This window comes from Lissotriton helveticus, chromosome 3_1 (assembly GCF_964261635.1).
Source record: "Lissotriton helveticus chromosome 3_1, aLisHel1.1, whole genome shotgun sequence".
Classification (NCBI taxonomy): domain Eukaryota; kingdom Metazoa; phylum Chordata; class Amphibia; order Caudata; family Salamandridae; genus Lissotriton; species Lissotriton helveticus.
Genome location: NC_136061.1, coordinates 921,715,833 through 921,730,551, shown reverse-complemented (window position 1 = coordinate 921,730,551; position 14,719 = coordinate 921,715,833). Strand labels below are relative to the sequence as shown.

Below are 14,719 nucleotides of genomic sequence, written 5' to 3'. Positions count from 1 at the left end.
GGCTGGAAAGTTTTAACCAGGCCATATCAACAGGGGGGCTTTGGAGCACCGGACCTCCAATTATATTTTTATTGCGCTCAGGCTAAACATGCCCATTACTGGACACAACCACATGCACACATACCACACGAAGCTGTGGAACATGAAAGCGTGCTTCCCTCTCCACTGATTACATACCTATCCGATCCGAAGCGGCACACCCAGAGGGCCGAAATACACTCTGTAACTTGCACATCAAGAGCATGGTATACGTTGGTACAGCGCACACAGAAACTTCCAATATACGCTCCGGTGCTGCTCATAGCTCACCATGCGTGAATAACAGTCGCGCAGGAGAAAAACATGCTAACTTAACTGGGAACTATTGGTCTACGTACCAGGAGTGATATTTTCCCACATAATAGATTCATTCCGCAAGACGACCCTTCCCTCAGCGTACATTGCACACCACTGAAGATCTTTGCATATCTGCAACTCCGTGCAACAGTCAGGGAACTATACCCATCGTTCCCAGACGGAGCCCCACAGCTTCGTGTACTACAAATCCTGCTAACAGCACCCACGCGCCAACGATTAGTGACACAAATTGTATAACGCCTCACAGGGGGAGTTGAGGAGGTCCAGAACAAATCGCTTCAGAGGTGGGAGGAGACAATAGGAACTCCTATAGATAAACACTTATTTTAGTTGCACACAAATGCAGCTGCTAACATCAAATTGCAATTTGTGTATTATTCATTTTATGTCCCTACATCAAATGTACTGCACCCCAACAAAAGTACACAAATGCGTACTTAGAACGGACAATAGGTGTCACAGATGTGAGGCACCAAACGCAGATTTTGTCCAAATGGCATGGGCATGTCATCAACTCACATTATACTGGCAGGAAATCACTAGCACCCTTACAGCCATGCTAGCTGTGCAGATACGTGTAGAAAGACAGAGAATTCTATCTTAGTTGGAGCGTGCACAGTTACATTGACTTGAAAGTCTTCACATTTTGATTCTTTTTTAGAAAAATAATTCAATTCATTTGTTTCTTGTTTTCTCAAGAGTTATATTTTATTTCATATAATCTTGGTATTTTAGTTCATCATTCTTTCAAAATATAATTATATCATTTTCTTCATTGTTTCTTTTATACCCAATGCATTTCGGGTCGAAGATTTGACCCTTCTTCAGGGGTCTACAAATCAGGAAAGAAACGGAAACTTAATGAGCTAACCTCGTTGCAAATTAAATCTGTTCATATCTTATAAACTGTACATTATTCTCTCATGAAAAACATTCTCTGTATGCTGTCATGTGGTTTAGGCTGATCAGTTAGTTAACAATCGTGAAAACATAGTGGATCTGTTTAAAATGTCTAAGAATTGACATTGTAGCGATCATATTTGAATTAAGATATTTATATCGATTTGGGTTTCACAGTGATCTATAAAATAAAACATTGTAAATCAATGCGATAAGATCATAAGATGGAAATTACTACCTGAAACTGAGGTACGGGCACAAAAGGCTTTCTAGGTTCTCACTTTAATTAGCATATATACTCGGCTGCGAGCATAAGGGGCATTCTGAATTATTACTTTAGAAAAATTGCGCACTTGATTAGCAGGGCTGTAGAGAATAACGTGAATAGCATCAGAAGTTTCTGAGGTTAATGAAAACGGACTTGCATGAAACTTGCGTGTGTTCTCGTAATAAAAATGCGTCCGTATAGATAGCCGCTTGCAGGGCGTTCATTCGGTTTTGCACTTCAAAAGCGGGGTATAAATAAAAGTGGATATCGTCAGGAGACACAAAGTCTAAAAAGCATGCAGGGATATCCTTAAGGTTAACGAGGGTCGACTTACTTCGATAAAAATCTCGAGTAAGTATGGCGTTTTCCATCGTCAAGTGCATTCAAGCTGGCGGCCAATCCAGGTGGAGGGTATCGGTCTGGTGAATCAGATGACTTATAAGGGGATGTTCTATTGGGTATGCGGTGTCATGTGATTGCTATTCATCAAGATGCATCAGAGCTAGCGGCCAGTCCCGGAGACGATATTGGTCTACTGGTTGGGTAGATTTATAACGCAGTACTCTATTGAGTATGCGATGTCATGTGATCGTTCTGTTGTTGACAGTATCGGAAAAACTGAAAAAAAATCAGAAATAACTTTCAAACGAATGATTTATCATATATATATATATATATATATAAAATGATTATCCTAATCAATAACTTTTTGACGATTTATTATAATCGCTAGGTGTGTCCAATTATGTCGGCCATCTTGAGTGAGTACAACAGTAAAGGCAATGGTATATAATGATATGCAGATAAACAGTACATTCTTGTTAACAATTGAGTGTTTTTTCAAGAAAACATGATAATTCTAATAAGTCATTGAGTCCTTGTGGGTTGAGACTCCCCATCTTGCGTATCCAGAAGTATTCTGCTTGCAGTCTTTGTTTTTGAGGGTCTATGTCTTTTTGACTTTTGATTACTTCCAGAATGGTGAAACACAGTTGCGCAATATTATTACCTTTTTCTTGCCAGTGTGTTGCCACTGTCGATTTTTGATTTTTCAGACGTATATTACTTTTATGTTCAGTAATCCTTATTTTAATTTTCCTTTCCGTTTGCCCGACATATAGTTTTCCGCATGGGCACTTTATTCCGTAAATGAAGTTTTTTGTGTCACATGTTCCAGAATGTTTCAAAATGATTTTCTGTCCTGTCATTGGGTGTGTAAATATTTGGCCTTGCATTATATTATTGCAATGGGTGCAATTTTCGCATTTCCTTATGTGTTTCTTGTTGGGTTTCCCGATTCTGGGTCGTTATAAGTTCTTTTATATTTCTTGATCTTTTGTAAGCAAAAGTTATATTTTCTGCAAAAAGAGGCTTGAGATCAGGTTCTTGAGTGATTAGTGGCCAATGTTTTTTCATTATTTTGGCGATTTGTTTAGATTTCGTTGAGTATTTCAGTACGCACACTGAGTTTGGAGTCCAATTTGTTTGTTTTTTAGTAAGGGTTCTCTGTTCATGTCCATGACTTTCTTCTTGGATTCTTCTAGTATTTCTTTGGGGTAACCTCGTTTCAGGTATTTCTGGATTTGGTTGTCGATAGTGGGCGATATATCTTCAGGGTTTGAAGTAATTCTCTTTTGTCGTATAAATTGTGACAGCGGTAGATGTTTTTTAAGGGGATAGTGATGAAAACTTTTAAAGTGTAGGCAGCTGTTCCGATCTGTTTTTTTACGATAAACATTGGTTTTAATTTTGTTATTTTCAATGGTTATCAGGACATCTAAAAATGCCAGTTGATGTTTGTCGATTTGGTGAGTAAATTTGATCCGTTCATGTCTTGTGTTTCAATGTTTTCTTCAAGTTTTTGTTTGCCGCCTTTTCACAGTATAAAGATGTTATATATGTATCTTTTAAATAAAAATCACTCCTTCTTGCCAGTCTGGATTATTGATGATATAATCCATTTCAAATTTCGCCATAAAGATATTTGCGTACGAGGGCGCCCCCGCAAATCCCATGGACGTTCCGCTGCATTGTTCAAAAAATGTGTCTTTCCATTGTAAATAGCTGTGAAATAAAGCAAAATTTTCAAGTAAAAAAACTTTCCTGAATCTTTAATCTCGTTCTGAAGTAAGCACCATTCCATTGCTTCCATACCTTCATTATGGGGGATGGAAGTGTATAGAGCGGTTACGTCCACTGAACATAGCCAGATTTCTTGGTTGTTTGTGATGTCGACGGTTTGTAGTATGTTCAGGAATGTGGTGGTATCTTTTATGTGTGTTTGCCAGTTTTGAACTATAGGTTGTAAGTACCAGTCTAGGTATTGACCTAGAGGTTCAGAAAGTGATCCGCATGCGGAGACACTAGGTCTAAAGGGTGGTTTGATGGCATCTTTATGCATTTTAGGTAGCATATAAAACTGCGGTCTTCTTGTGGTCTTCTTGGATATTTTTTATTCAAAAATGTGCGAGTTTTTTCAGTAATCCAATCCATTTTTAGAGCCTGGTCCAGTACAGTTTTCAATATTGTTGCAAAGTTATCTGTGGGATCCTGGTCTAGTTCTCTATAGATGTTGGTGTCCTTCAGGTGACTCCACCCACTTTGTTCGTAAAATTCTTTATTCATTATCACTAGGGCTCCCTCTTTATCTGCTCTTTGAATCGTGATATCTTTTCTGTCTGTTAGACTCTTGAGAGTGCTCCATTCTTTTTTGGAAAAGTTACTAGATGTTCCTTTTTGGAAGCAAATAGATTTGATTTCTGACGTAATTACTCTTTCATATGCGTCATTTGTTTTGTGCGAAGTAGGTGCACAAAATGTGCTCTTTGGTTTAAACTCTTTTATTTCTTTATCTGGTTTTTCAATCGTTTGTATGTTGCTGAAGAAGTTTTTTAAGCGTAAGTTTCTTAAAAACTTGAAGATTGCTATTTCAGTTTCCTGAGGGTTTGACTTATAAGTTGGTACAAATGCAAGTCCTTTGTTTAATAAAGTTACTTGCGCCTTAGTAAGTTGGACATCTGACATATTAATCACAAGTTTGTCCTCTTCTTTGTCTTCGATCTCATGGCTCTTTCTTCCTCCGTCTCTTTTGTTTTGTGCAGATACCAAATGCTCCACTGGTCTGTATGTTGGGACTCTACAAGATTGGGCCAGCTACAAGACGTAAGCTGTTGGCTGTGGCGCTGGTACTGGCTAAACGCCGGGTTGAGATGCGATGGGGTAGCAAGCGCCCACCACGATACAAAGACTGGTTAACGGATTTGACCTTTTGTAAAGAGACACTGGAAACGTATGCAGAAGAAATACCCCAGGCCTCAAGACCTAGAGACTTCTGGGATCCTTTTGTACAATACCTTAGATCCTCACAAGATACTGACTAAATTCATGCATTAGGGCACAGAATGCTTGAGAAGCGCTGGGGTAGTTTTTTGCTAAAGGGATTTGCAAGGCAAGAAATGTGTTACGGCAGCAGGAGAGAGAACCTGTGGGGGGGATGTACGCAATATAACTACTGTACTGTATACCCTGTGCGCAGACATACATGTAAGACCGCTGAGATATGAAAATGTATGAACCACATGACGCCAAGCTGTGTAACCTGGATTTGCTTTTCTCTTTATTTGCTGACCAGACTAAATAAAAATTAAAATAATAAAAAAAATATGGCAACCAGTAACACTTGCCTCTAATCAGCTGTCAAAGTGTACATACCCCAGTCTTTCATATGGTGAACTATTCTTCCTAGTAACTCTAGTGTCTTGTAAACATGTAATACAAGGTTTGAAACTGTTTTGAATTGCTTAATCCTTTTCAACTTTGTTCTAGGGTTCAGCCCCTTGACATTACAGGTAACAATTTTAATCTGCAATCAGGTGTCTTATGGGCTTTGTTTACAACTGCACGTCTTCCCTACGATGACCCCCGCCAATGTTCTCATCCCTCCACCCAACTCTTTTCCCTTACCCCATTCTCTTTGCCTCAAGCGCCCGTTGCTCCTCCACCTGCCCCTCCAATGTCCGAGTCTTAGAAACATGGCTATAATCCACATCACCTTCCCACTACGATTCCTTGATTTTTAAACATAGAATCTCACATGTTACTTCGGAATTCCATAATGTCCTAAAACCTTAAGCCCTTCTCATGAGTTTTCCAGAATAGAAATTATTTTGCATCAAATAGTTTTGCAAAGCTTCTTAGGTTCCCTTCTAATTGATTTTTATGCACAACCCATTTAATGTAGCAGGAACAACAAGGGCCCCTAAATTCTGGGAGTAAAGGCCGCAAACCATGCTGCATTTTTGCCCACGTTCTTACAATGAGATGACGTCTTTTAGCTTGCGGTGAAGTGAGGGTTGGTTAAGGGGGTGATGCAAGAGCAGCCTGTATTGGTTAGAGCACAGAACCTGTGGAAATACACCTACATTTTCTGCAGAGATCCCCAGTTTATATTGAGCATAATGTAGCTGGTTGGAGGCCACTGTGCATTTTGAATAGCCTGGCTATGATAATGTGCAAGTTTTTCGAGTCGACCCCTTGTTGGTTTTTGAGAAATATCTCAGGATTTCTATCTCAAGTCCTGCTGGTCCTCTAAGCAGCAAAAGACAGAGTCTGCTTATTAACTACATTTTCACCCTCCTTGTCATCTGAAACTATTGGAAAGGGTTTGGAATTGGACAGGCTGACAGGGTCTCCCTCCATCATGTTTTTCCACCCACTTATAAGAAGGGTGGTGTGAAGTACTGGGAAATTATGAAATTATGCTCAACCCCCCCTGGCGATACGTCCCCACACCAGACCTCCTCCCTGATGAGTGAAATTACCAGCAGATGAGGATCTATTGGTATTCCTTGTGGAGGCCTTAGAATGGTCTCTTGCCTCGCTCTTTCTACCATCCTGTAAATGCCTAATAAACGCAGTAAGATTTGAAAAGGTCTGTTGACCTCACTGGATCTTACTGCTGCCCATTACATAAAAAAAATGTTTAAACAGCAACAATTCCACTTAGAAAGCGGGGGTAGTTCTTTTTCCTACAATTTTTAGTAATATAAAGAATCTCCTTTAAAACCTTCCCTTAAATCTGCTTATTCAGCTGAACTGAAGTAAGTCCAGCGCATTCCTCATTCACCAACCCACCACGAAGAAGTCGATAGGATCCTCGAGAGCGATGCGCGTGTACGGTACCTGTAGCGGCTCGCCCGTGGCCTGGGAAGGGTGTGCCACCGCTGCATGTGCAGAAGTTGCAGAGACAGCGATGAGCTGTATTCAGCAGCTCTGAGAACTGTGTGAGCGATGGTGCCGACAATTCCATCACTTAACGAACTGCAAATGTGAAGGAAATTACTTACATATTTCACTAAACTAATTCACCACTAATCCTTTATGGGTTCTGGAGTAGCGCGATACCCGTCGAAAAAGCTCTTCAACAACTCATCAGGCTTTTTCCCTCTTCCATCCCTCCACTATCCACTATCCTTCTCAATCCAAATAACTGACTAACATATCTACCACTCAAATTACTTTCTTATTTCACTATACAAATTCACCACTAATCCTTTATGGGTTCCGGAGTAGCGTACTACTCGCCGAAAAAGCGCTTCAACGTCTCGTCAGGGGTAGTAAGCGCTATATAAATGTAATTACAATACCATACAATATTAGAGGACCTTGTAAAGCTGTCCTGTGAACCTATAACAATTAGATATCTGGAGGAGCAGTTATATTGAACGGACAGGTTTTCTAGAAGGAAACCTGAGACAAGCAATCTTGAAATTGTGCAGTTCTGGAGGGCACTGCCAATATCGGCAGCTGGAAGAATCACAATTCCAAAATAATGATTGCTCTTACCCCAAATGCTCTATCTTTTTTGCACAATACAATCACATTGGGAGAGTGGTATAGTAAGTTAGATACCATACTTATTCATTTATTATGTGAAATAGGCAGGCACAGGGTGGCTCTGGCCAAGTTGAAGGTTCCAATCCTAGAAGGGGGCATGGCAGCTCCAGATATGGATGCTTATTACCTAGCTGTGTAACTGCTGTTGTACCATAGATGGGTGGTAGAGAAGATTGCTGGGACCGGACGGGTACTAAGACATGAGCCCACTATAGTACAACAAACTACAGCTCTGTTATGGCTCAGATGTGGGATTGTGGCAACATTGGGATACAAGAGGGTGATGAAAATGCTGGACAAGATACCAACATAAGACCCACAAGGCAAGTACCCTACGCCCCAGACTTTCAGATTGAGTGTATGCAGGCTTTGCAACATGCACTCTGTGGAAAAGACAAAGACTTGGGGGATACACAGGCATACAGACATTATGGGACCTCTATAGAGTGAGGCATGCTGTTAGATTTCCAAGAGATGATGGAAGACTGAGTAATCCCTGGGAACTTTTCTCCTTCACCGATCTGCAATAGTGACTTTAAAAAACACATTGAAAATGGCGAACCAGTACATATTTTCTAGGAGTGATACTGAAATACACCATTAACGGTAACCACAAAACAATAACATTATTATATCAAGGACTTGTAAGTTAGATATTAACAATTAGATGGCTTGAGAGAGAGATATTATTAGACCGATTAGCGGGGAACAGAGGGTTAGTATCCTTAGAAGTGCCCCTCAAGTACCTCGGAACGCTCGATTCAAAGCTGAGAAGCAATGTCCATAATGTAATAAAGAGGGAGCAGACCCATTTCATATGGTTTGCTCCTGCCTTAACTTGGCACAGAACAGGATGGAAGTAATACAGTGCATTCCAATAACCACAGATAGACAACTCACCTCAAGGACCAACAGTTTGATACCTGGAATATTCCCTCTATCCAAGGAAAAAGTGACAAATTAAAACACAGACCTAGGGTTGATTGGTGTTAGCCAAACATCAAATAACCAGGAGACAGAAAATGGCTGCAAAACTTTGCATTAGCCGCTGTAAAAAGGAGCTGCTAAAATGGGAGAAATACCAAGGCGTGCAGCTACTGAAAGATGCAAAGAGGGGCAAAATAGCTATAGCTAGAGTCTGGGAGGCAAGTATGACCACACTATGTATGCATGAACAATGTGTAGGAAGCATGGATGAATCACCAAATATTCTCCCCCCTTCCGTGGGCTGATCGACTACTAGACAGAGGCACAATTTCTGACTCACGGCGTACCCCCTCAATAGGTTTCCCACCATCTTTACAAAGATAGCAAATACAATGATATCTAAAACACTGAGCAATATGTGAGAATTATGAATAGTGATTATGATCCACTTCAATTACCCACTCACAACACGGCACTATAGGTTCACCCCCAAGAGCCACTCCAGAATGGTTGGATTCGTTTAGCATGTTACTTAACTTAATCAACAATATTCTCGGGTGATGAGGACATTAGGTGCTGGCCTAGAATAGACCACTGTAGGCCCTGAATGGAAACAGCTCGTAGGGAGGGCGTGTAATTGCACTTGCTCAACAAGAGCAGTGGGTTTGAGCACTGAAACTATTGTCACTAATGATTAGATAGAGCCTACAGTTCTTTATAGAGATTGTTAGATTATGTCCTGACCATCCTTGCGTAGACACATCGGATAAAAGTTTTTCAAATAAGCAGATGGTCGAGAACTGTAAAACTAATAAAATATGTTTATAAAACAAAATCTCCTCTAAAAATATCAAAGTGAAAAAAAGAGAATGTTACCACTGAAGGCTTTTTTATCCCTCCCTCCCACCCCCCACTCTGGCTGTTGGCAAAAACACACAAGGGAATCAATGCCATGACTCCACGCCAATGTGTCAACTCCCTGCATCTCCAGAGTCTGTTATGGATCCCTTGGCCCTGGGTGCTGGAAAGGCGGAACCCACATCATTCCTTCAGGTATGGGGTAAGGCCCAGGTGATGCACGGAGAGGTATCCCAGCTTTAGGCCAAGAGGGCAGCTGTTTACAGGTCCAACACCTATAGCTCATCCGAGGCATCCGGGTGTTCTAGCATGGGGTTCCTTCAGATATGTTTCCCGCTTGCCGTTCTGTGGCCACTGTTTCTGAAAGAGTTGAGGAAATCAAGCAAACCCTCCTGACGCTCTGCCCTGGTCTACACACAGGATGTTCCAACTGTGAGATCGGAGCGAGCAAGAGTGTGTCTACATGGTTGTGGGGGACACAGAGCTAAGGAGGCAGCTGACCGCGGCCTTGCTCAAAGCAGCAATGTGTTTTGAGTAACAAGAGTAACCTATGTGACAGCAGTGAGATTTATAAATTAATCTAATTTTTGTAAATCGGAAGGAAACTCCTTTCCAAGTAAAAGATGTTCTTATGTCGCAATGGGTTGGGTTTGCCATATTTCAGCTGATAAGTGCACCAAATAGGAATAGTTTCCAATGAACATAGGTTCAATCAGGTGCTGCAGATAAATGGTGAAATTATTTCTTTAACGGTCACCAATCAAGCCAGAGTAAATGCAGGAGCTATAAAACCACGCTCCACGTCATGTGCTGCAGATAGGTAGGGGCACTCTTAAGCAGCTCTGTTACTTAATGTTCAATGGGACTCTAGCTGTACCACACTGGTGATGCCTACATAGACCTTAACACATCACGGGTTAGTTGTGGTCTTTTAAAGAGGAGGCAAGGCAACATAGTCCGGGCTAAACTGTCCATTTGGGTGTGAGCCACAGGCTATCATGGAACTCGGAGCAAAAAACATACAGAGAAGAATGGACCATGGAATTTACCTGGGGCAGCGTTTAATTCAAGCATGCCGCACATCACTTTTTGTTCTTGATTTTTTAAATTCTTTTTATTGAGTTTTGTGAAGGATATCTAACAGTACAGTTGGAGTATTGTTAACATTACACCAATGTCAAAGCTTCTTGGCATTTATCATGTCTACACTTTTACTTTGGGCAGTTACAGTACCATCTAGTTCATGATCAAACAAAAGAGGAATTTGCATTACCACTACATTGTGTTCCGACAATCACACACTTCTTTCGAGGTGGTCTACTACTCAGAAGGTCAATGTTATGTTATTTTATTTTATTTTATAGCGCACGCAGATACTCGAGTGTCCCGGCACGGGGCCAAACGAGGAGTGGAGGATGAAACCTAGGCAAAGAGATGAGTTTTCAGGAGCTTTCTAAAAGCCAGTGGATCCTTAATGTTCCGAAGAGCAACGGGAAGGGCATTCCATGCTACGGCAGCTTTCCCGGCGAAAGAGCTGCCACCTAACTTCTGGCATTTAAAGCAGGGAACCAGAGCCAGAAGTTGAGACAAAGAACGTTAATTGTCTGAAAGGGGCATAGAAGGAGAAACGTTTTTGGAGGTAGGTAGGTCCTTGGCCGTAAAGAGCACGAGGGGCAATGATTAACGATTTGAACTTTACCCTAGCCGTCACGGGCAGACAGTGCAATGAGCGCAGGTGGTGGCTCACACTACTTCTGAAGGGCAAATCAAGAAGAAGCCTTGCTGCCGCGTTCTGGACCAACTGAGGCTTTTTCAACAGGTAGCCAGGAATGCCCACATAAAGCGCATTAGCATAGTCCGGCCACGATAGAATGAGGGCATGTATGACGGCTTCCTTTGCGGCCCTAGGCAAAAGGGGTAGAAATTTCCCAAGGGTTTTAAGAAGGCCGAAGCAAGTGCCGGCAAGCTTCTTAACCAGAGTGTGAAAGGCAAGGTGCTCAATCAATTTGGCAAATATTTCTGCACATTCAGAATGATCTTCTGTCAACTTCTCATCTTTCCTTGAGGTTTTCATCTGCTGTTCATCCACTCTGGCTCATTTCATCAGATCTTTTTTCCACGTGGTGAAGTTTACGGCACTAGGATTGCTATGTGCCGTTTTGCTAGGACAGTTCCTAAAGAACACAACAGTTTGTTCAATTAGGAACTATCCGCAATAAATATATTTTTATGGATGCCTTGACCAGTGTGCTAGTTGCATGAAACATCTTCCCACCACTGAACCCCAAAACCCAGCAACTCAGGACAGCGCCATGTCATGTGCAGATGTCTGCACCCTGTGAATTGCACCTTTTGTAAAAAGGCTGTCTGCAAGGATAGATTAATGCAAGTTTCTTCGGAGTAAGCTATATGTAAAAAGATTTAAACTGTATTAATTTGAAACGTGGGTTACGAGAGATTCCTTTAAACATCTTGCACACTTTTTAAAACAGGCAGATTCAGTCAGTGGCTCCAGGCAATCCTTAGTCTATTTCTCATATGCCCGTTCTATGCCTTCCCACTATCCTGCAGTAAAGCAGCATAGAGTTTCGTGGTTAATTGCCTAATGCGAGCTAAACTGCTGTCTACTAGCAGGCATACGTAAGATTTGTGTCATAACATTTCTTGTTAGCGGCGCTTCTAGGAATGTGTTCCAAATTTCCTTGGCGTGAACTGCTGTGAGCCTGCCCGAAATTTGCTCTGTGCCTGCTCAAAGGGAAGAAACCTGCCATTTACAAACAAGACACCCACCGCGCGGCAGTCCTTCTCCCTCCATCTGACAATCAACATGTCTCTGAGCAGATCTTTGAAAGGCTTAATAGACCATAGTAAAAAGACTAATGTGAACAGATAACTTTTGCGTACAGATATCACCCTTTTCTATTTTGCTAACCCATCCCCACTTATTCCAAAAGATACCCTATCTTATGCGAAATTGTGTCCCATCATGAAGACTTTTGATGAAGTGCACTGTGCATGCAAGGCCGCCAAGTGTCTTCTCCCAGTTTCCACAATCATCAAACCAGTGTGCATTCTGCTGAAGCTGCGTTGCTGCATAGTATAACAAGCATTTGCAATGCAATAGGTCTCGCATTTATACGAGTTGGCGCTATTGGCATTGTAAATGACAATGCCTTTTATTTATGTTTTGGTTTTTTAAATATAAATAAAAGGCATTGTCATTTTCAATGCCTATAGCATAAACTCTCTCAAAAGTCCAGTTGCAAGTAGGGTCTTGGGAGGAGGGGAGAAGACTTGCTAGAACATGCACTTTCATGGAGCACAACATCAATAAAATGTAAATTATCTCCCAAAGCTTTCTCTGTGCTGTATAATGGCTATCACTTGTAGATGGAAGATTATTTTTACCAGCGATCACTTTAGCTGAATCCTTTCTTCGGACCGCAGAGTGGCCCAAGTAAACCTGCTTATAGACTCCAGTTTAGGAAGAAGAGAAATAGATCGACCCCTCCACTTGTCTCTGACACCCATTGAAACTTAATAAGACACTTGCCACCTGTGCTGTTGTAAAAAATTCAAACATGCCAGTGTAATGCACATATGTAACATACTTGGAAAAGCAACCAGAGAGATGGAAGCAGTACAAACCCTGAGTTCTTATCAGAGAGGGAAGGTAGGTACCTGTTTGAATAACATGCTTGTCCATAAATTCCGACACCACAGATGGCCAGAGGATTGCGGTCCTTCCTGCACAAAGAATTCAAGTTTTTACTCGCGCCATGGAGGAACCCATTTCAAAATACTCACATTGACCATTTATTTAGATTGTTTTGCTTAGGAGAAACGCACACCGTAATAAAGACCGATGCTGCACAATGCCTTGCAGGGTCAGGTGTAAAAACCCCAAAATGCGGCGATATAAACGAGCAATAGACCATGCAAAAAAGATGAATGCACCCTTATAGCGATATAACGAATGGAATACACTTATAACGTGAAAAAAAGATGAATGACTAATTCATACGGCGTAAACTACCAACAGCCACACAAAGTCCAAACAATTTGGCATGTGCAGGATGGATGTATGTCATTACATCGCATACCAATACCACGCGTGCCATTACAACGCGGGTATTATGACGCAATGTCAATGACAACGACATGCCATTACATTGCATAATTATACCACGACTATGATTTTACCACGCATGCCATTACAACGCAAAGGCATGCGTGGTAAAGCTATACTCGTGGTTAAAGTTTGCAAGGTAAGTGACTCTACCCTACCCCTGCACAGCCCTCCCCGACCCCCAGTCCTCTCCCTACAATAACACTACACTTCCCTGCACGACCCCCCGACACTACCCTAAAACACTACACAAACACTACCCTAAACCCTAAAACACTACACAAACACTACAACCCTACCCCAAACCCTAAAACACTACACAAACACTACCCTAAACCCTAAAACACTACACGAACACTACCCTAAAACCTAAAACCCTACACAAACACTACAACAAAAATGTAAATGTAAATCCCCCCAAGCACAATCACCCTTACCTCTCTTTCCTCGTGGTTCCTCTCCAGCGTCGCAGTGTCTGCTCCCGGGTCCTGCTTCCTGCTTCACGTCGAGGGGGCTGTGCACGTCGTTGTGAGGAAACGGAAGAGCCTCTGTTTCCTCACAACAAGGTGGATCGGCATTACATCGCATGCGTTGTAGCAGCGCATGCTATGTAAAAACACGTGTAGTAATGGTTACGCGTTGTTACATCGCATGCATTGTTACGCTTGCGATGTAATGGCCTTGCAGGGAAACAGCCACGCTGTAATGGCTATTTTCCGTACAGGATATCGCAGAACTTCAAGGATGTGAGGATTAAGGGGAGTTAGCTGCCGTTACTGTGCAATAAAGAAACAGACAATGGGCAGCTCAGCATGATGCTGTGTAAGCACACATCACACCGCTGTGCTATCTTTGAAAGTCTAGGGCTCTGAGTGTGCAGATACAGTTATTTGGGTTTAGGCTTCGGGAACATGTACTGCTCCCCACTCCCGAGGCAGTTTACCTGCAATGTCCGTGCCCAGTGGTAGATTTCTGTGCGTTCCTGCCTTTGCTGCACTCTGTTATTGCTAAAGTGAAGGCTGGCATACCGAGTGGGGGAGTGAGGGCTCCTAATGCGAAGCGGGGGGGAGGAGTAAATTAACTTCAAGACGCATGCCGCGGTGTGCAAAAGAAATACAAAGAGGGGGGCTCTTGGTGCAAAGTTTGGGGGGGGGGAGAAAAAGAACTTCAAGGAGCACGCCATGGCCTGCTAAAGTTTGTTGCATTCTGCCATTGCTAAAGTGAAAGCGCGCATACCGAGAGGCGGGGAGGTAAGCGTGAACTGCTCCCAAGGCAGTTTACCTGTGATGACTGTGCCCAGGGGTAGGTTTCCTCGCCTTCCTGCCTTTGTTGCACTCTGACATTTGTAAAGTGAAAGCACACATATGGGGGGAGCTCTTAATGGA

At 42.2% G+C, this 14,719-nt stretch overlaps 1 protein-coding gene across 1 annotated transcript in view; it reads right to left on the bottom strand.

Moving 5' to 3' along the window:
- MTFR1L (mitochondrial fission regulator 1 like) overlaps positions 1–14,719 on the bottom strand; it is a 126,871-nt gene that overhangs the window by 75,390 nt on the left and 36,762 nt on the right. The window lies entirely within an intron of this gene.